Source organism: Musa acuminata, chromosome BXJ3-8 (assembly GCF_036884655.1).
Source record: "Musa acuminata AAA Group cultivar baxijiao chromosome BXJ3-8, Cavendish_Baxijiao_AAA, whole genome shotgun sequence".
Lineage (NCBI taxonomy): Eukaryota > Viridiplantae > Streptophyta > Magnoliopsida > Zingiberales > Musaceae > Musa > Musa acuminata.
Window position 1 is genome coordinate 38,509,365 of NC_088356.1, and position 21,320 is coordinate 38,530,684.

General features: G+C 55.0%; 32 non-coding genes across 32 annotated transcripts; all 32 read right to left on the reverse strand.

Annotated features, from left to right (window-relative positions):
• Positions 1 to 495: 495 nt before the first annotated feature.
• Positions 496 to 614, reverse strand: LOC135646412 (5S ribosomal RNA). The gene has a single exon (XR_010499164.1). It is a non-coding gene; the product is annotated as a 5S ribosomal RNA (ribosomal RNA).
• A 546-nt stretch (positions 615 to 1,160) lies between these two features.
• LOC135647054 (5S ribosomal RNA) lies at positions 1,161 to 1,279 on the reverse strand. Its single transcript, XR_010499799.1, has one exon. It is a non-coding gene; the product is annotated as a 5S ribosomal RNA (ribosomal RNA).
• A 546-nt stretch (positions 1,280 to 1,825) lies between these two features.
• LOC135646413 (5S ribosomal RNA) lies at positions 1,826 to 1,944 on the reverse strand. Its single transcript, XR_010499165.1, has one exon. It is a non-coding gene; the product is annotated as a 5S ribosomal RNA (ribosomal RNA).
• Positions 1,945 to 2,490: 546 nt separating this feature from the next.
• LOC135646414 (5S ribosomal RNA) lies at positions 2,491 to 2,609 on the reverse strand. Its single transcript, XR_010499166.1, has one exon. It is a non-coding gene; the product is annotated as a 5S ribosomal RNA (ribosomal RNA).
• A 546-nt stretch (positions 2,610 to 3,155) lies between these two features.
• LOC135646415 (5S ribosomal RNA) lies at positions 3,156 to 3,274 on the reverse strand. The gene has a single exon (XR_010499167.1). It is a non-coding gene; the product is annotated as a 5S ribosomal RNA (ribosomal RNA).
• A 546-nt stretch (positions 3,275 to 3,820) lies between these two features.
• Positions 3,821 to 3,939, reverse strand: LOC135647002 (5S ribosomal RNA). The gene has a single exon (XR_010499749.1). It is a non-coding gene; the product is annotated as a 5S ribosomal RNA (ribosomal RNA).
• A 546-nt stretch (positions 3,940 to 4,485) lies between these two features.
• LOC135646416 (5S ribosomal RNA) lies at positions 4,486 to 4,604 on the reverse strand. Its single transcript, XR_010499168.1, has one exon. It is a non-coding gene; the product is annotated as a 5S ribosomal RNA (ribosomal RNA).
• A 545-nt stretch (positions 4,605 to 5,149) lies between these two features.
• LOC135646418 (5S ribosomal RNA) lies at positions 5,150 to 5,268 on the reverse strand. The gene has a single exon (XR_010499170.1). It is a non-coding gene; the product is annotated as a 5S ribosomal RNA (ribosomal RNA).
• A 545-nt stretch (positions 5,269 to 5,813) lies between these two features.
• On the reverse strand, positions 5,814 to 5,932 carry LOC135647058 (5S ribosomal RNA). The gene has a single exon (XR_010499803.1). It is a non-coding gene; the product is annotated as a 5S ribosomal RNA (ribosomal RNA).
• Positions 5,933 to 6,478: 546 nt separating this feature from the next.
• Positions 6,479 to 6,597, reverse strand: LOC135646469 (5S ribosomal RNA). The gene has a single exon (XR_010499218.1). It is a non-coding gene; the product is annotated as a 5S ribosomal RNA (ribosomal RNA).
• A 546-nt stretch (positions 6,598 to 7,143) lies between these two features.
• On the reverse strand, positions 7,144 to 7,262 carry LOC135647821 (5S ribosomal RNA). Its single transcript, XR_010500515.1, has one exon. It is a non-coding gene; the product is annotated as a 5S ribosomal RNA (ribosomal RNA).
• Positions 7,263 to 7,808: 546 nt separating this feature from the next.
• On the reverse strand, positions 7,809 to 7,927 carry LOC135647832 (5S ribosomal RNA). Its single transcript, XR_010500528.1, has one exon. It is a non-coding gene; the product is annotated as a 5S ribosomal RNA (ribosomal RNA).
• A 546-nt stretch (positions 7,928 to 8,473) lies between these two features.
• LOC135647833 (5S ribosomal RNA) lies at positions 8,474 to 8,592 on the reverse strand. The gene has a single exon (XR_010500529.1). It is a non-coding gene; the product is annotated as a 5S ribosomal RNA (ribosomal RNA).
• Positions 8,593 to 9,138: 546 nt separating this feature from the next.
• On the reverse strand, positions 9,139 to 9,257 carry LOC135648052 (5S ribosomal RNA). The gene has a single exon (XR_010500745.1). It is a non-coding gene; the product is annotated as a 5S ribosomal RNA (ribosomal RNA).
• A 546-nt stretch (positions 9,258 to 9,803) lies between these two features.
• Positions 9,804 to 9,922, reverse strand: LOC135647834 (5S ribosomal RNA). The gene has a single exon (XR_010500531.1). It is a non-coding gene; the product is annotated as a 5S ribosomal RNA (ribosomal RNA).
• Positions 9,923 to 10,468: 546 nt separating this feature from the next.
• On the reverse strand, positions 10,469 to 10,587 carry LOC135647284 (5S ribosomal RNA). The gene has a single exon (XR_010500025.1). It is a non-coding gene; the product is annotated as a 5S ribosomal RNA (ribosomal RNA).
• A 546-nt stretch (positions 10,588 to 11,133) lies between these two features.
• Positions 11,134 to 11,252, reverse strand: LOC135646377 (5S ribosomal RNA). Its single transcript, XR_010499130.1, has one exon. It is a non-coding gene; the product is annotated as a 5S ribosomal RNA (ribosomal RNA).
• A 546-nt stretch (positions 11,253 to 11,798) lies between these two features.
• Positions 11,799 to 11,917, reverse strand: LOC135647835 (5S ribosomal RNA). The gene has a single exon (XR_010500532.1). It is a non-coding gene; the product is annotated as a 5S ribosomal RNA (ribosomal RNA).
• A 546-nt stretch (positions 11,918 to 12,463) lies between these two features.
• On the reverse strand, positions 12,464 to 12,582 carry LOC135647836 (5S ribosomal RNA). Its single transcript, XR_010500533.1, has one exon. It is a non-coding gene; the product is annotated as a 5S ribosomal RNA (ribosomal RNA).
• A 546-nt stretch (positions 12,583 to 13,128) lies between these two features.
• LOC135647472 (5S ribosomal RNA) lies at positions 13,129 to 13,247 on the reverse strand. Its single transcript, XR_010500209.1, has one exon. It is a non-coding gene; the product is annotated as a 5S ribosomal RNA (ribosomal RNA).
• A 546-nt stretch (positions 13,248 to 13,793) lies between these two features.
• LOC135647837 (5S ribosomal RNA) lies at positions 13,794 to 13,912 on the reverse strand. Its single transcript, XR_010500534.1, has one exon. It is a non-coding gene; the product is annotated as a 5S ribosomal RNA (ribosomal RNA).
• A 546-nt stretch (positions 13,913 to 14,458) lies between these two features.
• Positions 14,459 to 14,577, reverse strand: LOC135646393 (5S ribosomal RNA). Its single transcript, XR_010499146.1, has one exon. It is a non-coding gene; the product is annotated as a 5S ribosomal RNA (ribosomal RNA).
• A 546-nt stretch (positions 14,578 to 15,123) lies between these two features.
• LOC135646343 (5S ribosomal RNA) lies at positions 15,124 to 15,242 on the reverse strand. Its single transcript, XR_010499097.1, has one exon. It is a non-coding gene; the product is annotated as a 5S ribosomal RNA (ribosomal RNA).
• A 545-nt stretch (positions 15,243 to 15,787) lies between these two features.
• On the reverse strand, positions 15,788 to 15,906 carry LOC135647838 (5S ribosomal RNA). The gene has a single exon (XR_010500535.1). It is a non-coding gene; the product is annotated as a 5S ribosomal RNA (ribosomal RNA).
• Positions 15,907 to 16,452: 546 nt separating this feature from the next.
• LOC135647507 (5S ribosomal RNA) lies at positions 16,453 to 16,571 on the reverse strand. The gene has a single exon (XR_010500244.1). It is a non-coding gene; the product is annotated as a 5S ribosomal RNA (ribosomal RNA).
• A 546-nt stretch (positions 16,572 to 17,117) lies between these two features.
• Positions 17,118 to 17,236, reverse strand: LOC135647839 (5S ribosomal RNA). Its single transcript, XR_010500536.1, has one exon. It is a non-coding gene; the product is annotated as a 5S ribosomal RNA (ribosomal RNA).
• A 546-nt stretch (positions 17,237 to 17,782) lies between these two features.
• LOC135648034 (5S ribosomal RNA) lies at positions 17,783 to 17,901 on the reverse strand. Its single transcript, XR_010500728.1, has one exon. It is a non-coding gene; the product is annotated as a 5S ribosomal RNA (ribosomal RNA).
• Positions 17,902 to 18,447: 546 nt separating this feature from the next.
• On the reverse strand, positions 18,448 to 18,566 carry LOC135647840 (5S ribosomal RNA). Its single transcript, XR_010500537.1, has one exon. It is a non-coding gene; the product is annotated as a 5S ribosomal RNA (ribosomal RNA).
• A 546-nt stretch (positions 18,567 to 19,112) lies between these two features.
• LOC135647842 (5S ribosomal RNA) lies at positions 19,113 to 19,231 on the reverse strand. Its single transcript, XR_010500539.1, has one exon. It is a non-coding gene; the product is annotated as a 5S ribosomal RNA (ribosomal RNA).
• A 546-nt stretch (positions 19,232 to 19,777) lies between these two features.
• Positions 19,778 to 19,896, reverse strand: LOC135647843 (5S ribosomal RNA). Its single transcript, XR_010500540.1, has one exon. It is a non-coding gene; the product is annotated as a 5S ribosomal RNA (ribosomal RNA).
• A 546-nt stretch (positions 19,897 to 20,442) lies between these two features.
• Positions 20,443 to 20,561, reverse strand: LOC135647844 (5S ribosomal RNA). Its single transcript, XR_010500541.1, has one exon. It is a non-coding gene; the product is annotated as a 5S ribosomal RNA (ribosomal RNA).
• Positions 20,562 to 21,106: 545 nt separating this feature from the next.
• On the reverse strand, positions 21,107 to 21,225 carry LOC135647360 (5S ribosomal RNA). Its single transcript, XR_010500099.1, has one exon. It is a non-coding gene; the product is annotated as a 5S ribosomal RNA (ribosomal RNA).
• Between the last annotated feature and the right edge of the window lie 95 nt (positions 21,226 to 21,320).

A 21,320-nucleotide genomic window follows, 5' to 3' on the forward strand; every position in this document is an offset into this window, starting at 1 on the left:
CGACGACCGGAGCCCATTGCGCGCCCCGAAACCTCTCGAACGATCTCGGAATCGCCATCGTCGGATCTCTCCGATGCCCACGAGGCCGACCGCGTACCGGACACGGCAAGCGCGCGCCGAAACCATCGGGACTTTCTCGAACGAACTCGGAATCGCTATTGCGGCCCCATTCCGGAAAGCTCTCTCCGAGCCCCACGAGACTGACTGCGTAGCGGTCACGGCGAATTCCGAGGCCCAAAACCATCGCCTCGGAGGTCGACGGGAGAGGTTTTGGCCGCTCGGGGCGCAAAAAGGAGTGCAACACGAGGACTTCCCATGGGGTCACCCATCCTGGAACCATACATGTCTGATCATTGTATGTTTACGAAGAAATTTTTAGATGATGACTTCATTTACATGTTACTGACACATTTACTGTTGGCCATGATGCTGGAAAAATTGAAAAGCTTAAAGGAGAGTTTTAAGTAAGTCTTTTCGCCGCTCGGGGCGCAAAAAGGAGTGCAACACGAGGACTTCCCAGGGGGTCACCCATCCTAGTACTACTCTCGCCCAAGCGCGCTTAACTTCGGAGTTCTGATGGGATCCGGTGCTTTAGTGCTGGTATGATCGCACTCGTTTTGTGTGCGTCGTCCCTCGCCTTTGTGCACGTCGCGGACGGCGCATATCGACGACCGGAGCCCATTGCGCGCCCCGAAACCTCTCGAACGATCTCGGAATCGCCATCGTCGGATCTCTCCGATGCCCACGAGGCCGACCGCGTACCGGACACGGCAAGCGCGCGCCGAAACCATCGGGACTTTCTCGAACGAACTCGGAATCGCTATTGCGGCCCCATTCCGGAAAGCTCTCTCCGAGCCCCACGAGACTGACCGCGTAGCGGTCACGGCGAATTCCGAGGCCCAAAACCATCGCCTCGGAGGTCGACGGGAGAGGTTTTGGCCGCTCGGGGCGCAAAAAGGAGTGCAACACGAGGACTTCCCATGGGGTCACCCATCCTGGAACCATACATGTCTGATCATTGTATGTTTACGAAGAAATTTTTAGATGATGACTTCATTTACATGTTAATGACACATTTACTGTTGGCCATGATGCTGGAAAAATTGAAAAGCTTAAAGGAGAGTTTTAAGTAAGTCTTTTGGCCGCTCGGGGCGCAAAAAGGAGTGCAACACAAGGACTTCCCAGGGGGTCACCCATCCTAGTACTACTCTCGCCCAAGCGCGCTTAACTTCGGAGTTCTGATGGGATCCGGTGCTTTAGTGCTGGTATGATCGCACTCATTTTGTGTGCGTCGTCCCTCGCCTTTGTGCACGTCGCGGACGGCGCATATCGACGACCGGAGCCCATTGCGCGCCCCGAAACCTCTCGAACGATCTCGGAATCGCCATCGTCGGATCTCTCCGATGCCCACGAGGCCGACCGCGTACCGGACACGGCAAGCGTGCGCCGAAACCATCGGGACTTTCTCGAACGAACTCGGAATCGCTATTGCGGCCCCATTCCGGAAAGCTCTCTCCGAGCCCCACGAGACTGACTGCGTAGCGGTCACGGCGAATTCCGAGGCCCAAAACCATCGCCTCGGAGGTCGACGGGAGAGGTTTTGGCCGCTCGGGGCGCAAAAAGGAGTGCAACACGAGGACTTCCCATGGGGTCACCCATCCTGGAACCATACATGTCTGATCATTGTATGTTTACGAAGAAATTTTTAGATGATGACTTCATTTACATGTTAATGACACATTTACTGTTGGCCATGATGCTGGAAAAATTGAAAAGCTTAAAGGAGAGTTTTAAGTAAGTCTTTTGGCCGCTCGGGGCGCAAAAAGGAGTGCAACACGAGGACTTCCCAGGGGGTCACCCATCCTAGTACTACTCTCGCCCAAGCGCGCTTAACTTCGGAGTTCTGATGGGATCCGGTGCTTTAGTGCTGGTATGATCGCACTCGTTTTGTGTGCGTCGTCCCTCGCCTTTGTGCACGTCGCGGACGGCGCATATCGACGACCGGAGCCCATTGCGCGCCCCGAAACCTCTCGAACGATCTCGGAATCGCCATCGTCGGATCTCTCCGATGCCCACGAGGCCGACCGCGTACCGGACACGGCAAGCGCGCGCCGAAACCATCGGGACTTTCTCGAACGAACTCGGAATCGCTATTGCGGCCCCATTCCGGAAAGCTCTCTCCGAGCCCCACGAGACTGACTGCGTAGCGGTCACGGCGAATTCCGAGGCCCAAAACCATCGCCTCGGAGGTCGACGGGAGAGGTTTTGGCCGCTCGGGGCGCAAAAAGGAGTGCAACACGAGGACTTCCCATGGGGTCACCCATCCTGGAACCATACATGTCTGATCATTGTATGTTTACGAAGAAATTTTTAGATGATGACTTCATTTACATGTTAATGACACATTTACTGTTGGCCATGATGCTGGAAAAATTGAAAAGCTTAAAGGAGAGTTTTAAGTAAGTCTTTTGGCCGCTCGGGGCGCAAAAAGGAGTGCAACACGAGGACTTCCCAGGGGGTCACCCATCCTAGTACTACTCTCGCCCAAGCGCGCTTAACTTCGGAGTTCTGATGGGATCCGGTGCTTTAGTGCTGGTATGATCGCACTCGTTTTGTGTGCGTCGTCCCTCGCCTTTGTGCACGTCGCGGACGGCGCATATCGACGACCGGAGCCCATTGCGCGCCCCGAAACCTCTCGAACGATCTCGGAATCGCCATCGTCGGATCTCTCCGATGCCCACGAGGCCGACCGCGTACCGGACACGGCAAGCGCGCGCCGAAACCATCGGGACTTTCTCGAACGAACTCGGAATCGCTATTGCGGCCCCATTCCGGAAAGCTCTCTCCGAGCCCCACGAGACTGACTGCGTAGCAGTCACGGCGAATTCCGAGGCCCAAAACCATCGCCTCGGAGGTCGACGGGAGAGGTTTTGGCCGCTCGGGGCGCAAAAAGGAGTGCAACACGAGGACTTCCCATGGGGTCACCCATCCTGGAACCATACATGTCTGATCATTGTATGTTTACGAAGAAATTTTTAGATGATGACTTCATTTACATGTTAATGACACATTTACTGTTGGCCATGATGCTGGAAAAATTGAAAAGCTTAAAGGAGAGTTTTAAGTAAGTCTTTTGGCCGCTCGGGGCGCAAAAAGGAGTGCAACACGAGGACTTCCCAGGGGGTCACCCATCCTAGTACTACTCTCGCCCAAGCGCGCTTAACTTCGGAGTTCTGATGGGATCCGGTGCTTTAGTGCTGGTATGATCGCACTCGTTTTGTGTGCGTCATCCCTCGCCTTTGTGCACGTCGCGGACGGCGCATATCGACGACCGGAGCCCATTGCGCGCCCCGAAACCTCTCGAACGATCTCGGAATCGCCATCGTCGGATCTCTCCGATGCCCACGAGGCCGACCGCGTACCGGACACGGCAAGCGCGCGCCGAAACCATCGGGACTTTCTCGAACGAACTCGGAATCGCTATTGCGGCCCCATTCCGGAAAGCTCTCTCCGAGCCCCACGAGACTGACCGCGTAGCGGTCACGGCGAATTCCGAGGCCCAAAACCATCGCCTCGGAGGTCGACGGGAGAGGTTTTGGCCGCTCGGGGCGCAAAAAGGAGTGCAACACGAGGACTTCCCATGGGGTCACCCATCCTGGAACCATACATGTCTGATCATTGTATGTTTACGAAGAAATTTTTAGATGATGACTTCATTTACATGTTAATGACACATTTACTGTTGGCCATGATGCTGGAAAAATTGAAAAGCTTAAAGGAGAGTTTTAAGTAAGTCTTTTGGCCGCTCGGGGCGCAAAAAGGAGTGCAACACGAGGACTTCCCAGGGGGTCACCCATCCTAGTACTACTTTCGCCCAAGCACGCTTAACTTCGGAGTTCTAATGGGATCCGGTGCTTTAGTGCTGGTATGATCGCACTCGTTTTGTGTGCGTCGTCCCTCGCCTTTGTGCACGTTGCGGACGGCGCATATCGACGACCGGAGCCCATTGCGCGCCCCGAAACCTCTCGAACGATCTCGGAATCGCCATCGTCGGATCTCTCCGATGCCCACGAGGCCGACCGCGTACCGGACACGGCAAGCGCGCGCCGAAACCATCGGGACTTTCTCGAACGAACTCGGAATCGCTATTGCGGCCCCATTCCGGAAAGCTCTCTCCGAGCCCCACGAGACTGACCGCGTAGCGGTCACGGCGAATTCCGAGGCCCAAAACCATCGCCTCGGAGGTCGACGGGAGAGGTTTTGGCCGCTCGGGGCGCAAAAAGGAGTGCAACACGAGGACTTCCCATGGGGTCACCCATCCTGGAACCATACATGTCTGATCATTGTATGTTTACGAAGAAATTTTTAGATGATGACTTCATTTACATGTTAATGACACATTTACTGTTGGCCATGATGCTGGAAAAATTGAAAAGCTTAAAGGAGAGTTTTAAGTAAGTCTTTTGGCCGCTCGGGGCGCAAAAAGGAGTGCAACACGAGGACTTCCCAGGGGGTCACCCATCCTAGTACTACTCTCGCCCAAGCGCGCTTAACTTCGGAGTTCTGATGGGATCCGGTGCTTTAGTGCTGGTATGATCGCACTCGTTTTGTGTGCGTCGTCCCTCGCCTTTGTGCACGTCGCGGACGGCGCATATCGACGACCGGAGCCCATTGCGCGCCCCGAAACCTCTCGAACGATCTCGGAATCGCCATCGTCGGATCTCTCCGATGCCCACGAGGCCGACCGCGTACCGGACACGGCAAGCGCGCGCCGAAACCATCGGGATTTCTCGAACGAACTCGGAATCGCTATTGCGGCCCCATTCCGGAAAGCTCTCTCCGAGCCCCACGAGACTGACTGCGTAGCGGTCACGGCGAATTCCGAGGCCCAAAACCATCGCCTCGGAGGTCGACGGGAGAGGTTTTGGCCGCTCGGGGCGCAAAAAGGAGTGCAACACGAGGACTTCCCATGGGGTCACCCATCCTGGAACCATACATGTCTGATCATTGTATGTTTACGAAGAAATTTTTAGATGATGACTTCATTTACATGTTAATGACACATTTACTGTTGGCCATGATGCTGGAAAAATTGAAAAGCTTAAAGGAGAGTTTTAAGTAAGTCTTTTGGCCGCTCGGGGCGCAAAAAGGAGTGCAACACGAGGACTTCCCAGGGGGTCACCCATCCTAGTACTACTCTCGCCCAAGCGCGCTTAACTTCGGAGTTCTGATGGGATCCGGTGCTTTAGTGCTGGTATGATCGCACTCGTTTTGTGTGCGTCGTCCCTCGCCTTTGTGCACGTCGCGGACGGCGCATATCGACGACCGGAGCCCATTGCGCGCCCCGAAACCTCTCGAACGATCTCGGAATCGCCATCGTCGGATCTCTCCGATGCCCACGAGGCCGACCGCGTACCGGACACGGCAAGCGCGCGCCGAAACCATCGGGATTTCTCGAACGAACTCGGAATCGCTATTGCGGCCCCATTCCGGAAAGCTCTCTCCGAGCCCCACGAGACTGACTGCGTAGCGGTCACGGCGAATTCCGAGGCCCAAAACCATCGCCTCGGAGGTCGACGGGAGAGGTTTTGGCCGCTCGGGGCGCAAAAAGGAGTGCAACACGAGGACTTCCCATGGGGTCACCCATCCTGGAACCATACATGTCTGATCATTGTATGTTTACGAAGAAATTTTTAGATGATGACTTCATTTACATGTTAATGACACATTTACTGTTGGCCATGATGCTGGAAAAATTGAAAAGCTTAAAGGAGAGTTTTAAGTAAGTCTTTTGGCCGCTCGGGGCGCAAAAAGGAGTGCAACACGAGGACTTCCCAGGGGGTCACCCATCCTAGTACTACTCTCGCCCAAGCGCGCTTAACTTCGGAGTTCTGATGGGATCCGGTGCTTTAGTGCGGGTATGATCGCACTCGTTTTGTGTGCGTCGTCCCTCGCCTTTGTGCACGTCGCGGACGGCGCATATCGACGACCGGAGCCCATTGCGCGCCCCGAAACCTCTCGAACGATCTCGGAATCGCCATCGTCGGATCTCTCCGATGCCCACGAGGCCGACCGCGTACCGGACACGGCAAGCGCGCGCCGAAACCATCGGGACTTTCTCGAACGAACTCGGAATCGCTATTGCGGCCCCATTCCGGAAAGCTCTCTCCGAGCCCCACGAGACTGACTGCGTAGCGGTCACGGCGAATTCCGAGGCCCAAAACCATCGCCTCGGAGGTCGACGGGAGAGGTTTTGGCCGCTCGGGGCGCAAAAAGGAGTGCAACACGAGGACTTCCCATGGGGTCACCCATCCTGGAACCATACATGTCTGATCATTGTATGTTTACGAAGAAATTTTTAGATGATGACTTCATTTACATGTTAATGACACATTTACTGTTGGCCATGATGCTGGAAAAATTGAAAAGCTTAAAGGAGAGTTTTAAGTAAGTCTTTTGGCCGCTCGGGGCGCAAAAAAGAGTGCAACACGAGGACTTCCCAGGGGGTCACCCATCCTAGTACTACTCTCGCCCAAGCGCGCTTAACTTCGGAGTTCTGATGGGATCCGGTGCTTTAGTGCTGGTATGATCGCACTCGTTTTGTGTGCGTCGTCCCTCGCCTTTGTGCACGTCGCGGACGGCGCATATCGACGACCGGAGCCCATTGCGCGCCCCGAAACCTCTCGAACGATCTCGGAATCGCCATCGTCGGATCTCTCCGATGCCCACGAGGCCGACCGCGTACCGGACACGGCAAGCGCGCGCCGAAACCATCGGGACTTTCTCGAACGAACTCGGAATCGCTATTGCGGCCCCATTCCGGAAAGCTCTCTCCGAGCCCCACCAGACTGACTGCGTAGCGGTCACGGCGAATTCCGAGGCCCAAAACCATCGCCTCGGAGGTCGACGGGAGAGGTTTTGGCCGCTCGGGGCGCAAAAAGGAGTGCAACACGAGGACTTCCCATGGGGTCACCCATCCTGGAACCATACATGTCTGATCATTGTATGTTTACGAAGAAATTTTTAGATGATGACTTCATTTACATGTTAATGACACATTTACTGTTGGCCATGATGCTGGAAAAATTGAAAAGCTTAAAGGAGAGTTTTAAGTAAGTCTTTTGGCCGCTCGGGGCGCAAAAAGGAGTGCAACACGAGGACTTCCCAGGGGGTCACCCATCCTAGTACTACTCTCGCCCAAGCACGCTTAACTTCGGAGTTCTGATGGGATCCGGTGCTTTAGTGCTGGTATGATCGCACTCGTTTTGTGTGCGTCGTCCCTCGCCTTTGTGCACGTCGCGGACGGCGCATATCGACGACCGGAGCCCATTGCGCGCCCCGAAACCTCTCGAACGATCTCGGAATCGCCATTGTCGGATCTCTCCGATGCCCACGAGGCCGACCGCGTACCGGACACGGCAAGCGCGCGCCGAAACCATCGGGACTTTCTCGAACGAACTCGGAATCGCTATTGCGGCCCCATTCCGGAAAGCTCTCTCCGAGCCCCACGAGACTGACTGCGTAGCGGTCACGGCGAATTCCGAGGCCCAAAACCATCGCCTCGGAGGTCGACGGGAGAGGTTTTGGCCGCTCGGGGCGCAAAAAGGAGTGCAACACGAGGACTTCCCATGGGGTCACCCATCCTGGAACCATACATGTCTGATCATTGTATGTTTACGAAGAAATTTTTAGATGATGACTTCATTTACATGTTAATGACACATTTACTGTTGGCCATGATGCTGGAAAAATTGAAAAGCTTAAAGGAGAGTTTTAAGTAAGTCTTTTGGCCGCTCGGGGCGCAAAAAGGAGTGCAACACGAGGACTTCCCAGGGGGTCACCCATCCTAGTACTACTCTCGCCCAAGCACGCTTAACTTCGGAGTTCTGATGGGATCCGGTGCTTTAGTGCTGGTATGATCGCACTCGTTTTGTGTGCGTCGTCCCTCGCCTTTGTGCACGTCGCGGACGGCGCATATCGACGACCGGAGCCCATTGCGCGCCCCGAAACCTCTCGAACGATCTCGGAATCGCCATCGTCGGATCTCTCCGATGCCCACGAGGCCGACCGCGTACCGGACACGGCAAGCGCGCGCCGAAACCATCGGGACTTTCTCGAACGAACTCGGAATCGCTATTGCGGCCCCATTCCGGAAAGCTCTCTCCGAGCCCCACGAGACTGACTGCGTAGCGGTCACGGCGAATTCCGAGGCCCAAAACCATCGCCTCGGAGGTCGACGGGAGAGGTTTTGGCCGCTCGGGGCGCAAAAAGGAGTGCAACACGAGGACTTCCCATGGGGTCACCCATCCTGGAACCATACATGTCTGATCATTGTATGTTTACGAAGAAATTTTTAGATGATGACTTCATTTACATGTTAATGACACATTTACTGTTGGCCATGATGCTGGAAAAATTGAAAAGCTTAAAGGAGAGTTTTAAGTAAGTCTTTTGGCCGCTCGGGGCGCAAAAAGGAGTGCAACACGAGGACTTCCCAGGGGGTCACCCATCCTAGTACTACTCTCGCCCAAGCACGCTTAACTTCGGAGTTCTGATGGGATCCGGTGCTTTAGTGCTGGTATGATCGCACTCGTTTTGTGTGCGTCGTCCCTCGCCTTTGTGCACGTCGCGGACGGCGCATATCGACGACCGGAGCCCATTGCGCGCCCTGAAACCTCTCGAACGATCTCGGAATCGCCATCGTCGGATCTCTCCGATGCCCACGAGGCCGACCGCGTACCGGACACGGCAAGCGCGCGCCGAAACCATCGGGACTTTCTCGAACGAACTCGGAATCGCTATTGCGGCCCCATTCCGGAAAGCTCTCTCCGAGCCCCACGAGACTGACTGCGTAGCGGTCACGGCGAATTCCGAGGCCCAAAACCATCGCCTCGGAGGTCGACGGGAGAGGTTTTGGCCGCTCGGGGCGCAAAAAGGAGTGCAACACGAGGACTTCCCATGGGGTCACCCATCCTGGAACCATACATGTCTGATCATTGTATGTTTACGAAGAAATTTTTAGATGATGACTTCATTTACATGTTAATGACACATTTACTGTTGGCCATGATGCTGGAAAAATTGAAAAGCTTAAAGGAGAGTTTTAAGTAAGTCTTTTGGCCGCTCGGGGCGCAAAAAGGAGTGCAACACGAGGACTTCCCAAGGGGTCACCCATCCTAGTACTACTCTCGCCCAAGCACGCTTAACTTCGGAGTTCTGATGGGATCCGGTGCTTTAGTGCTGGTATGATCGCACTCGTTTTGTGTGCGTCGTCCCTCGCCTTTGTGCACGTCGCGGACGGCGCATATCGACGACCGGAGCCCATTGCGCGCCCCGAAACCTCTCGAACGATCTCGGAATCGCCATCGTCGGATCTCTCCGATGCCCACGAGGCCGACCGCGTACCGGACACGGCAAGCGCGCGCCGAAACCATCGGGACTTTCTCGAACGAACTCGGAATCGCTATTGCGGCCCCATTCCGGAAAGCTCTCTCCGAGCCCCACGAGACTGACTGCGTAGCGGTCACGGCGAATTCCGAGGCCCAAAACCATCGCCTCGGAGGTCGACGGGAGAGGTTTTGGCCGCTCGGGGCGCAAAAAGGAGTGCAACACGAGGACTTCCCATGGGGTCACCCATCCTGGAACCATACATGTCTGATCATTGTATGTTTACGAAGAAATTTTTAGATGATGACTTCATTTACATGTTAATGACACATTTACTGTTGGCCATGATGCTGGAAAAATTGAAAAGCTTAAAGGAGAGTTTTAAGTAAGTCTTTTGGCCGCTCGGGGCGCAAAAAGGAGTGCAACACGAGGACTTCCCAGGGGGTCACCCATCCTAGTACTACTCTCGCCCAAGCACGCTTAACTTCGGAGTTCTGATGGGATCCGGTGCTTTAGTGCTGGTATGATCGCACTCGTTTTGTGTGCGTCGTCCCTCGCCTTTGTGCACGTCGCGGACGGCGCATATCGACGACCGGAGCCTATTGCGCGCCCCGAAACCTCTCGAACGATCTCGGAATCGCCATCGTCGGATCTCTCCGATGCCCCCGAGGCCGACCGCGTACCGGACACGGCAAGCGCGCGCCGAAACCATCGGGACTTTCTCGAACGAACTCGGAATCGCTATTGCGGCCCCATTCCGGAAAGCTCTCTCCGAGCCCCACGAGACTGACTGCGTAGCGGTCACGGCGAATTCCGAGGCCCAAAACCATCGCCTCGGAGGTCGACGGGAGAGGTTTTGGCCGCTCGGGGCGCAAAAAGGAGTGCAACACGAGGACTTCCCATGGGGTCACCCATCCTGGAACCATACATGTCTGATCATTGTATGTTTACGAAGAAATTTTTAGATGATGACTTCATTTACATGTTAATGACACATTTACTGTTGGCCATGATGCTGGAAAAATTGAAAAGCTTAAAGGAGAGTTTTAAGTAAGTCTTTTGGCCGCTCGGGGCGCAAAAAGGAGTGCAACACGAGGACTTCCCAGGGGGTCACCCATCCTAGTACTACTCTCGCCAAAGCACGCTTAACTTCGGAGTTCTGATGGGATCCGGTGCTTTAGTGCTGGTATGATCGCAATCGTTTTGTGTGCGTCGTCCCTCGCCTTTGTGCACGTCGCGGACGGCGCATATCGACGACCGGAGCCCATTGCGCGCCCCGAAACCTCTCGAACGATCTCGGAATCGCCATCGTCGGATCTCTCCGATGCCCACGAGGCCGATCGCGTACCGGACACGGCAAGCGCGCACCGAAACCATCGGGACTTTCTCGAACGAACTCGGAATCGCTATTGCGGCCCCATTCCGGAAAGCTCTCTCCGAGCCCCACGAGACTGACTGCGTAGCGGTCACGGCGAATTCCGAGGCCCAAAACCATCGCCTCGGAGGTCGACGGGAGAGGTTTTGGCCGCTCGGGGCGCAAAAAGGAGTGCAACACGAGGACTTCCCATGGGGTCACCCATCCTGGAACCATACATGTCTGATCATTGTATGTTTACGAAGAAATTTTTAGATGATGACTTCATTTACATGTTAATGACACATTTACTGTTGGCCATGATGCTGGAAAAATTGAAAAGCTTAAAGGAGAGTTTTAAGTAAGTCTTTTGGCCGCTCGGGGCGCAAAAAGGAGTGCAACACGAGGACTTCCCAGGGGGTCACCCATCCTAGTACTACTCTCGCCCAAGCACGCTTAACTTCGGAGTTCTGATGGGATCCGATGCTTTAGTGCTGGTATGATCGCACTCGTTTTGTGTGCGTCGTCCCTCGCCTTTGTGCACGTCGCGGACGGCGCATATCGACGACCGGAGCCCATTGCGCGCCCCGAAACCTCTCGAACGATCTCGGAATCGCCATCGTCGGATCTCTCCGATGCCCACGAGGCCGACCGCGTACCGGACACGGCAAGCGCGCGCCGAAACCATCGGGACTTTCTCGAACGAACTCGGAATCGCTATTGCGGCCCCATTCCGGAAAGCTCTCTCCGAGCCCCACGAGACTGACTGCGTAGCGGTCACGGCGAATTACGAGGCCCAAAACCATCGCCTCGGAGGTCGACGGGAGAGGTTTTGGCCGCTCGGGGCGCAAAAAGGAGTGCAACACGAGGACTTCCCATGGGGTCACCCATCCTGGAACCATACATGTCTGATCATTGTATGTTTACGAAGAAATTTTTAGATGATGACTTCATTTACATGTTAATGACACATTTACTGTTGGCCATGATGCTGGAAAAATTGAAAAGCTTAAAGGAGAGTTTTAAGTAAGTCTTTTGGCCGCTCGGGGCGCAAAAAGGAGTGCAACACGAGGACTTCCCAGGGGGTCACCCATCCTAGTACTACTCTCGCCCAAGCACGCTTAACTTCGGAGTTCTGATGGGATCCGGTGCTTTAGTGCTGGTATGATCGCACTCGTTTTGTGTGCGTCGTCCCTCGCCTTTGTGCACGTCGCGGACGGCGCATATCGACGACCGGAGCCCATTGCGCGCCCCGAAACCTCTCGAACGATCTCGGAATCGCCATCGTCGGATCTCTCCGATGCCCACGAGGCCGACCGCGTACCGGACACGGCAAGCGCGCGCCGAAACCATCGGGACTTTCTCGAACGAACTCGGAATCGCTATTGCGGCCCCATTCCGGAAAGCTCTCTCCGAGCCCCACGAGACTGACTGCGTAGCGGTCACGGCGAATTACGAGGCCCAAAACCATCGCCTCGGAGGTCGACGGGAGAGGTTTTGGCCGCTCGGGGCGCAAAAAGGAGTGCAACACGAGGACTTCCCATGGGGTCACCCATCCTGGAACCATACATGTCTGATCATTGTATGTTTACGAAGAAATTTTTAGATGATGACTTCATTTACATGTTAATGACACATTTACTGTTGGCCATGATGCTGGAAAAATTGAAAAGCTTAAAGGAGAGTTTTAAGTAAGTCTTTTGGCCGCTCGGGGCGCAAAAAGGAGTGCAACACGAGGACTTCCCAGGGGGTCACCCATCCTAGTACTACTCTCGCCCAAGCACGCTTAACTTCGGAGTTCTGATGGGATCCGGTGCTTTAGTGCTGGTATGATCGCACTCGTTTTGTGTGCGTCGTCCCTCGCCTTTGTGCACGTCGCGGACGGCGCATATCGACGACCGGAGCCCATTGCGCGCCCCGAAACCTCTCGAACGATCTCGGAATCGCCATCGTCGGATCTCTCCGATGCCCACGAGGCCGACCGCGTACCGGACACGGCAAGCGCGCGCCGAAACCATCGGGACTTTCTCGAACGAACTCGGAATCGCTATTGCGGCCCCATTCCGGAAAGCTCTCTCCGAGCCCCACGAGACTGACTGCGTAGCGGTCACGGCGAATTCCGAGGCCCAAAACCATCGCCTCGGAGGTCGACGGGAGAGGTTTTGGCCGCTCGGGGCGCAAAAAGGAGTGCAACACGAGGACTTCCCATGGGGTCACCCATCCTGGAACCATACATGTCTGATCATTGTATGTTTACGAAGAAATTTTTAGATGATGACTTCATTTACATGTTAATGACACATTTACTGTTGGCCATGATGCTGGAAAAATTGAAAAGCTTAAAGGAGAGTTTTAAGTAAGTCTTTTGGCCGCTCGGGGCGCAAAAAGGAGTGCAACACGAGGACTTCCCAGGGGGTCACCCATCCTAGTACTACTCTCGCTCAAGCACGATTAACTTCGGAGTTCTGAGGGGATCCGGTGCTTTAGTGCTGGTATGATCGCACTCGTTTTGTGTGCGTCGTCCCTCGCCTTTGTGCACGTCGCGGACGGCGCATATCGACGACCGGAGCCCATTGCGCGCCCCGAAACCTCTCGAACGATCTCGGAATCGCCATCGTCGGATCTCTCCGATGCCCACGAGGCCGACCGCGTACCGGACACGGCAAGCGCGCGCCGAAACTATCGGGACTTTCTCGAACGAACTCGGAATCGCTATTGCGGCCCCATTCCGGAAAGCTCTCTCCGAGCCCCACGAGACTGACTGCGTAGCGGTCACGGCGAATTCCGAGGCCCAAAACCATCGCCTCGGAGGTCGACGGGAGAGGTTTTGGCCGCTCGGGGCGCAAAAAGGAGTGCAACACGAGGACTTCCCATGGGGTCACCCATCCTGGAACCATACATGTCTGATCATTGTATGTTTACGAAGAAATTTTTAGATGATGACTTCATTTACATGTTAATGACACATTTACTGTTGGCCATGATGCTGGAAAAATTGAAAAGCTTAAAGGAGAGTTTTAAGTAAGTCTTTTGGCCGCTCGGGGCGCAAAAAGGAGTGCAACACGAGGACTTCCCAGGGGGTCACCCATCCTAGTACTACTCTCGCCCAAGCACGCTTAACTTCGGAGTTCTGATGGGATCCGGTGCTTTAGTGCTGGTATGATCGCACTCGTTTTGTGTGCGTCGTCCCTCGCCTTTGTGCACGTCGCGGACGGCGCATATCGACGACCGGAGCCCATTGCGCGCCCCGAAACCTCTCGAACAATCTCGGAATCGCCATCGTCGGATCTCTCCGATGCCCACGAGGCCGACCGCGTACCGGACACGGCAAGCGCGCGCCGAAACCATCGGGACTTTCTCGAACGAACTCGGAATCGCTATTGCGGCCCCATTCCGGAAAGCTCTCTCCGAGCCCCACGAGACTGACTGCGTAGCGGTCACGGCGAATTCCGAGGCCCAAAACCATCGCCTCGGAGGTCGACGGGAGAGGTTTTGGCCGCTCGGGGCGCAAAAAGGAGTGCAACACGAGGACTTCCCATGGGGTCACCCATCCTGGAACCATACATGTCTGATCATTGTATGTTTACGAAGAAATTTTTAGATGATGACTTCATTTACATGTTAATGACACATTTACTGTTGGCCATGATGCTGGAAAAATTGAAAAGCTTAAAGGAGAGTTTTAAGTAAGTCTTTTGGCCGCTCGGGGCGCAAAAAGGAGTGCAACACGAGGACTTCCCAGGGGGTCACCCATCCTAGTACTACTCTCGCCCAAGCACGCTTAACTTCGGAGTTCTGAGGGGATCCGGTGCTTTAGTGCTGGTATGATCGCACTCGTTTTGTGTGCGTCGTCCCTCGCCTTTGTGCACGTCGCGGACGGCGCATATCGACGACCGGAGCCCATTGCGCGCCCCGAAACCTCTCGAACGATCTCGGAATCGCCATCGTCGGATCTCTCCGATGCCCACGAGGCCGACCGCGTACCGGACACGGCAAGCGCGCGCCGAAACCATCGGGACTTTCTCGAACGAACTCGGAATCGCTATTGCGGCCCCATTCCGGAAAGCTCTCTCCGAGCCCCACGAGACTGACTGCGTAGCGGTCACGGCGAATTCCGAGGCCCAAAACCATCGCCTCGGAGGTCGACGGGAGAGGTTTTGGCCGCTCGGGGCGCAAAAAGGAGTGCAACACGAGGACTTCCCATGGGGTCACCCATCCTGGAACCATACATGTCTGATCATTGTATGTTTACGAAGAAATTTTTAGATGATGACTTCATTTACATGTTAATGACACATTTACTGTTGGCCATGATGCTGGAAAAATTGAAAAGCTTAAAGGAGAGTTTTAAGTAAGTCTTTTGGCCGCTCGGGGCGCAAAAAGGAGTGCAACACGAGGACTTCCCAGGGGGTCACCCATCCTAGTACTACTCTCGCCCAAGCACGATTAACTTCGGAGTTCTGATGGGATCCGGTGCTTTAGTGCTGGTATGATCGCACTCGTTTTGTGTGCGTCGTCCCTCGCCTTTGTGCACGTCGCGGACGGCGCATATCGATGACCGGAGCCCATTGCGCGCCCCGAAACCTCTCGAACGATCTCGGAATCGCCATCGTCGGATCTCTCCGATGCCCACGAGGCCGACCGCGTACCGGACACGGCAAGCGCGCGCCGAAACCATCGGGACTTTCTCGAACGAACTCGGAATCGCTATTGCGGCCCCATTCCGGAAAGCTCTCTCCGAGCCCCACGAGACTGACTGCGTAGCGGTCACGGCGAATTCCGAGGCCCAAAACCATCGCCTCGGAGGTCGACGGGAGAGGTTTTGGCCGCTCGGGGCGCAAAAAGGAGTGCAACACGAGGACTTCCCATGGGGTCACCCATCCTGGAACCATACATGTCTGATCATTGTATGTTTACGAAGAAATTTTTAGATGATGACTTCATTAAATGTTAATGACACATTTACTGTTGGCCATGATGCTGGAAAAATTGAAAAGCTTAAAGGAGAGTTTTAAGTAAGTCTTTTGGCCGCTCGGGGCGCAAAAAGGAGTGCAACACGAGGACTTCCCAGGGGGTCACCCATCCTAGTACTACTCTCGCCCAAGCACGCTTAACTTCGGAGTTCTGATGGGATCCGGTGCTTTAGTGCTGGTATGATCGCACTCGTTTTGTGTGCGTCGTCCCTCGCCTTTGTGCACGTCGCGGACGGCGCATATCGACGACCGGAGCCCATTGCGCGCCCCGAAACCTCTCGAACGATCTCGGAATCGCCATCGTCGGATCTCTCCGATGCCCACGAGGCCGACCGCGTACCGGACACGGCAAGCGCGCGCCGAAACCATCGGGACTTTCTCGAACGAACTCGGAATCGCTATTGCGGCCCCATTCCGGAAAGCTCTCTCCAAGCCCCACGAGACTGACTGCGTAGCGGTCACGGCGAATTCCGAGGCCCAAAACCATCGCCTCGGAGGTCGACGGGAGAGGTTTTGGCCGCTCGGGGCGCAAAAAGGAGTGCAACACGAGGACTTCCCATGGGGTCACCCATCCTGGAACCATACATGTCTGATCATTGTATGTTTACGAAGAAATTTTTAGATGATGACTTCATTTACATGTTAATGACACATTTACTGTTGGCCATGATGCTGGAAAAATTGAAAAGCTTAAAGGAGAGTTTTAAGTAAGTCTTTTGGCCGCTCGGGGCGCAAAAAGGAGTGCAACACGAGGACTTCCCAGGGGGTCACCCATCCTAGTACTACTCTCGCGCAAGCACGCTTAACTTCGGAGTTCTGAGGGGATCCGGTGCTTTAGTGCTGGTATGATCGCTCTCGTTTTGTGTGCGTCGTCCCTCGCCTTTGTGCACGTCGCGGACGGCGCATATCGACGACCGGAGCCCATTGCGCGCCCCGAAACCTCTCGAACGATCTCGGAATCGCCATCGTCGGATCTCTCCGATGCCCACGAGGCCGACCGCGTACCGGACACGGCAAGCGCGCGCCGAAACCATCGGGACTTTCTCGAACGAACTCGGAATCGCTATTGCGGCCCCATTCCGGAAAGCTCTCTCCGAGCCCCACGAGACTGACTGCGTAGCGGTCACGGCGAATTCCGAGGCCCAAAACCATCGCCTCGGAGGTCGACGGGAGAGGTTTTGGCCGCTCGGGGCGCAAAAAGGAGTGCAACACGAGGACTTCCCATGGGGTCACCCATCCTGGAACCATACATGTCTGATCATTGTATGTTTACGAAGAAATTTTTAGATGATGACTTCATTTACATGTTAATGACACATTTACTGTTGGCCATGATGCTGGAAAAATTGAAAAGCTTAAAGGAGAGTTTTAAGTAAGTCTTTTGGCCGCTCGGGGCGCAAAAAGGAGTGCAACACGAGGACTTCCCAGGGGGTCACCCATCCTAGTACTACTCTCGCCCAAGCACGCTTAACTTCGGAGTTCTGATGGGATCCGGTGCTTTAGTGCTGGTATGATCGCACTCGTTTTGTGTGCGTCGTCCCTCGCCTTTGTGCACGTCGCGGACGGCGCATATCGACGACCGGAGCCCATTGCGCGCCCCGAAACCTCTCGAACGATCTCGGAATCGCCATCGTCGGATCTCTCCGATGCCCACGAGGCCGACCGCGTACCGGACACGGCAAGCGCGCGCCGAAACCATCGGGACTTTCTCGAACGAACTCGGAATCGCTATTGCGGCCCCATTCCGGAAAGCTCTCTCCGAGCCCCACGAGACTGACTGCGTAGCGGTCACGGCGAATTCCGAGGCCCAAAACCATCGCCTCGGAGGTCGACGGGAGAGGTTTTGGCCGCTCGGGGCGCAAAAAGGAGTGCAACACGAGGACTTCCCATGGGGTCACCCATCCTGGAACCATACATGTCTGATCATTGTATGTTTACGAAGAAATTTTTAGATGATGACTTCATTTACATGTTAATGACACATTTACTGTTGGCCATGATGCTGGAAAAATTGAAAAGCTTAAAGGAGAGTTTTAAGTAAGTCTTTTGGCCGCTCGGGGCGCAAAAAGGAGTGCAACACGAGGACTTCCCAGGGGGTCACCCATCCAAGTACTACTCTCGCCCAAGCACGCTTAACTTCGGAGTTCTGATGGGATCCGGTGCTTTAGTGCTGGTATGATCGCACTCGTTTTGTGTGCGTCGTCCCTCGCCTTTGTGCACGTCGCGGACGGCGCATATCGACGACCGGAGCCCATTGCGCGCCCCGAAACCTCTCGAACGATCTCGGAATCGCCATCGTCGGATCTCTCCGATGCCCACGAGGCCGACCGCGTACCGGACACTACAAGCGCGCGCCGAAACCATCGGGACTTTCTCGAACGAACTCGGAATCGCTATTGCGGCCCCATTCCGGAAAGCTCTCTCCGAGCCCCACGAGACTGACTGCGTAGCGGTCACGGCGAATTCCGAGGCCCAAAACCATCGCCTCGGAGGTCGACGGGAGAGGTTTTGGCCGCTCGGGGCGCAAAAAGGAGTGCAACACGAGGACTTCCCATGGGGTCACCCATCCTGGAACCATACATGTCTGATCATTGTATGTTTACGAAGAAATTTTTAGATGATGACTTCATTTACATGTTAATGACACATTTACTGTTGGCCATGATGCTGGAAAAATTGAAAAGCTTAAAGGAGAGTTTTAAGTAAGTCTTTTGGCCGCTCGGGGCGCAAAAAGGAGTGCAACACGAGGACTTCCCAGGGGGTCACCCATCCTAGTACTACTCTCGCCCAAGCACGCTTAACTTCGGAGTTCTGATGGGATCCGGTGCTTTAGTGCTGGTATGATCGCACTCGTTTTGTGTGCGTCGTCCCTCGCCTTTGTGCACGTCGCGGACGGCGCATATCGACGACCGGAGCCCATTGCGCGCCCCGAAACCTCTCGAACGATCTCGGAATCGCCATCGTCGGATCTCTCCGATGCCCACGAGGCCGACCGCGTACCGGACACGGCAAGCGCGCGCCGAAACCATCGGGACTTTCTCGAACGAACTCGGAATCGCTATTGCGGCCCCATTCCGGAAAGCTCTCTCCGAGCCCCACGAGACTGACTGCGTAGCGGTCACGGCGAATTCCGAGGCCCAAAACCATCGCCTCGGAGGTCGACGGGAGAGGTTTTGGCCGCTCGGGGCGCAAAAAGGAGTGCAACACGAGGACTTCCCATGGGGTCACCCATCCTGGAACCATACATGTCTGATCATTGTATGTTTACGAAGAAATTTTTAGATGATGACTTCATTTACATGTTAATGACACATTTACTGTTGGCCATGATGCTGGAAAAATTGAAAAGCTTAAAGGAGAGTTTTAAGTAAGTCTTTTGGCCGCTCGGGGCGCAAAAAGGAGTGCAACACGAGGACTTCCCAGGGGGTCACCCATCCTAGTACTACTCTCGCCCAAGCACGCTTAACTTCGGAGTTCTGATGGGATCCGGTGCTTTAGTGCTGGTATGATCGCACTCGTTTTGTGTGCGTCGTCCCTCGCCTTTGTGCACGTCGCGGACGGCGCATATCGACGACCGGAGCCCATTGCGCGCCCCGAAACCTCTCGAACGATCTCGGAATCGCCATCGTCGGATCTCTCCGATGCCCACGAGGCCGACCGCGTACCGGACACGGCAAGCGCGCGCCGAAACCATCGGGACTTTCTCGAACGAACTCGGAATCGCTATTGCGGCCCCATTCCGGAAAGCTCTCTCCGAGCCCCACGAGACTGACTGCGTAGCGGTCACGGCGAATTCCGAGGCCCAAAACCATCGCCTCGGAGGTCGACGGGAGAGGTTTTGGCCGCTCGGGGCGCAAAAAGGAGTGCAACACGAGGACTTCCCATGGGGTCACCCATCCTGGAACCATACATGTCTGATCATTGTATGTTTACGAAGAAATTTTTAGATGATGACTTCATTTACATGTTAATGACACATTTACTGTTGGCCATGATGCTGGAAAAATTGAAAAGCTTAAAGGAGAGTTTTAAGTAAGTCTTTTGGCCGCTCGGGGCGCAAAAAGGAGTGCAACACGAGGACTTCCCAGGGGGTCACCCATCCTAGTACTACTCTCGCCCAAGCACGCTTAACTTCGGAGTTCTGATGGGATCCGGTGCTTTAGTGCTGGTATGATCGCACTCGTTTTGTGTGCGTCGTCCCTCGCCTTTGTGCACGTCGCGGACGGCGCATATCGACGACCGGAGCCCATTGCGCGCCCCGAAACCTCTCGAACGATCTCGGAATCGCCATCGTCGTATCTCGCCGATGCCCACGAGGCCGACCGCGTACCGGACACGGCAAGCGCGCGCCGAAACCATCGGGACTTTCTCGAACGAACTCGGAATCGCTATTGCGGCCCCATTCCGGAAAGCTCTCTCCGAGCCCCACGAGACTGACTGCGTAGCGGTCACGGCGAATTCCGAGGCCCAAAACCATCGCCTCGGAGGTCGACGGGAGAGGTTTTGGCCGCTCGGGGCGCAAAAAGGAGTGCAACACGAGGACTTCCCATGGGGTCACCCATCCTGGAACCATACATGTCTGATCATTGTATGTTTACGAAGAAATTTTTAGATGATGACTTCATTTACATGTTAATGACACATTTACTGTTGGCCATGATGCTGGAAAAATTGAAAAGCTTAAAGGAGAGTTTTAAGTAAGTCTTTTGGCCGCTCGGGGCGCAAAAAGGAGTGCAACACGAGGACTTCCCAGGGGGTCACCCATCCTAGTACTACTCTCGCCCAAGCACGCTTAACTTCGGAGTTCTGATGGGATCCGGTGCTTTAGTGCTGGTATGATCGCACTCGTTTTGTGTGCGTCGTCCCTCGCCTTTGTGCACGTCGCGGACGGCGCATATCGACGACCGGAGCCCATTGCGCGCCCCGAAACCTCTCGAACGATCTCGGAATCGCCATCGTCGTATCTCGCCGATGCCCACGAGGCCGACCGCGTACCGGACACGGCAAGCGCGCGCCGAAACCATCGGGACTTTCTCGAACGAACTCGGAATCGCTATTGCGGCCCCATTCCGGAAAGCTCTCTCCGAGCCCCACGAGACTGACTGCGTAGCGGTCACGGCGAATTCCGAGGCCCAAAACCATCGCCTCGGAGGTCGACGGGAGAGGTTTTGGCCGCTCGGGGCGCAAAAAGGAGTGCAACACGAGGACTTCCCATGGGGTCACCCATCCTGGAACCATACATGTCTGATCATTTATGTTTACGAAGAAATTTTTAGATGATGACTTCATTTACATGTTAATGACACATTTACTGTTGGCCATGATGCTGGAAAAATTGAAAAGCTTAAAGGAGAGTTTTAAGTAAGTCTTTTGGCCGCTCTGGGCGCAAAAAGGAGTGCAACACGAGGACTTCCCAGGGGGTCACCCATCCTAGTACTACTCTCTCCCAAGCACGCTTAACTTCGGAGTTCTGATGGGATCCGGTGCTTTAGAGCTGGTATGATCGCACTCGTTTTGTGTGCGTCGTCCCTCGCCTTTGTGCACGTCGCGGACGGCGCATATCGACGACCGGAGCCCATTGCGCGCCCCGAAACCTCTCGAACGAT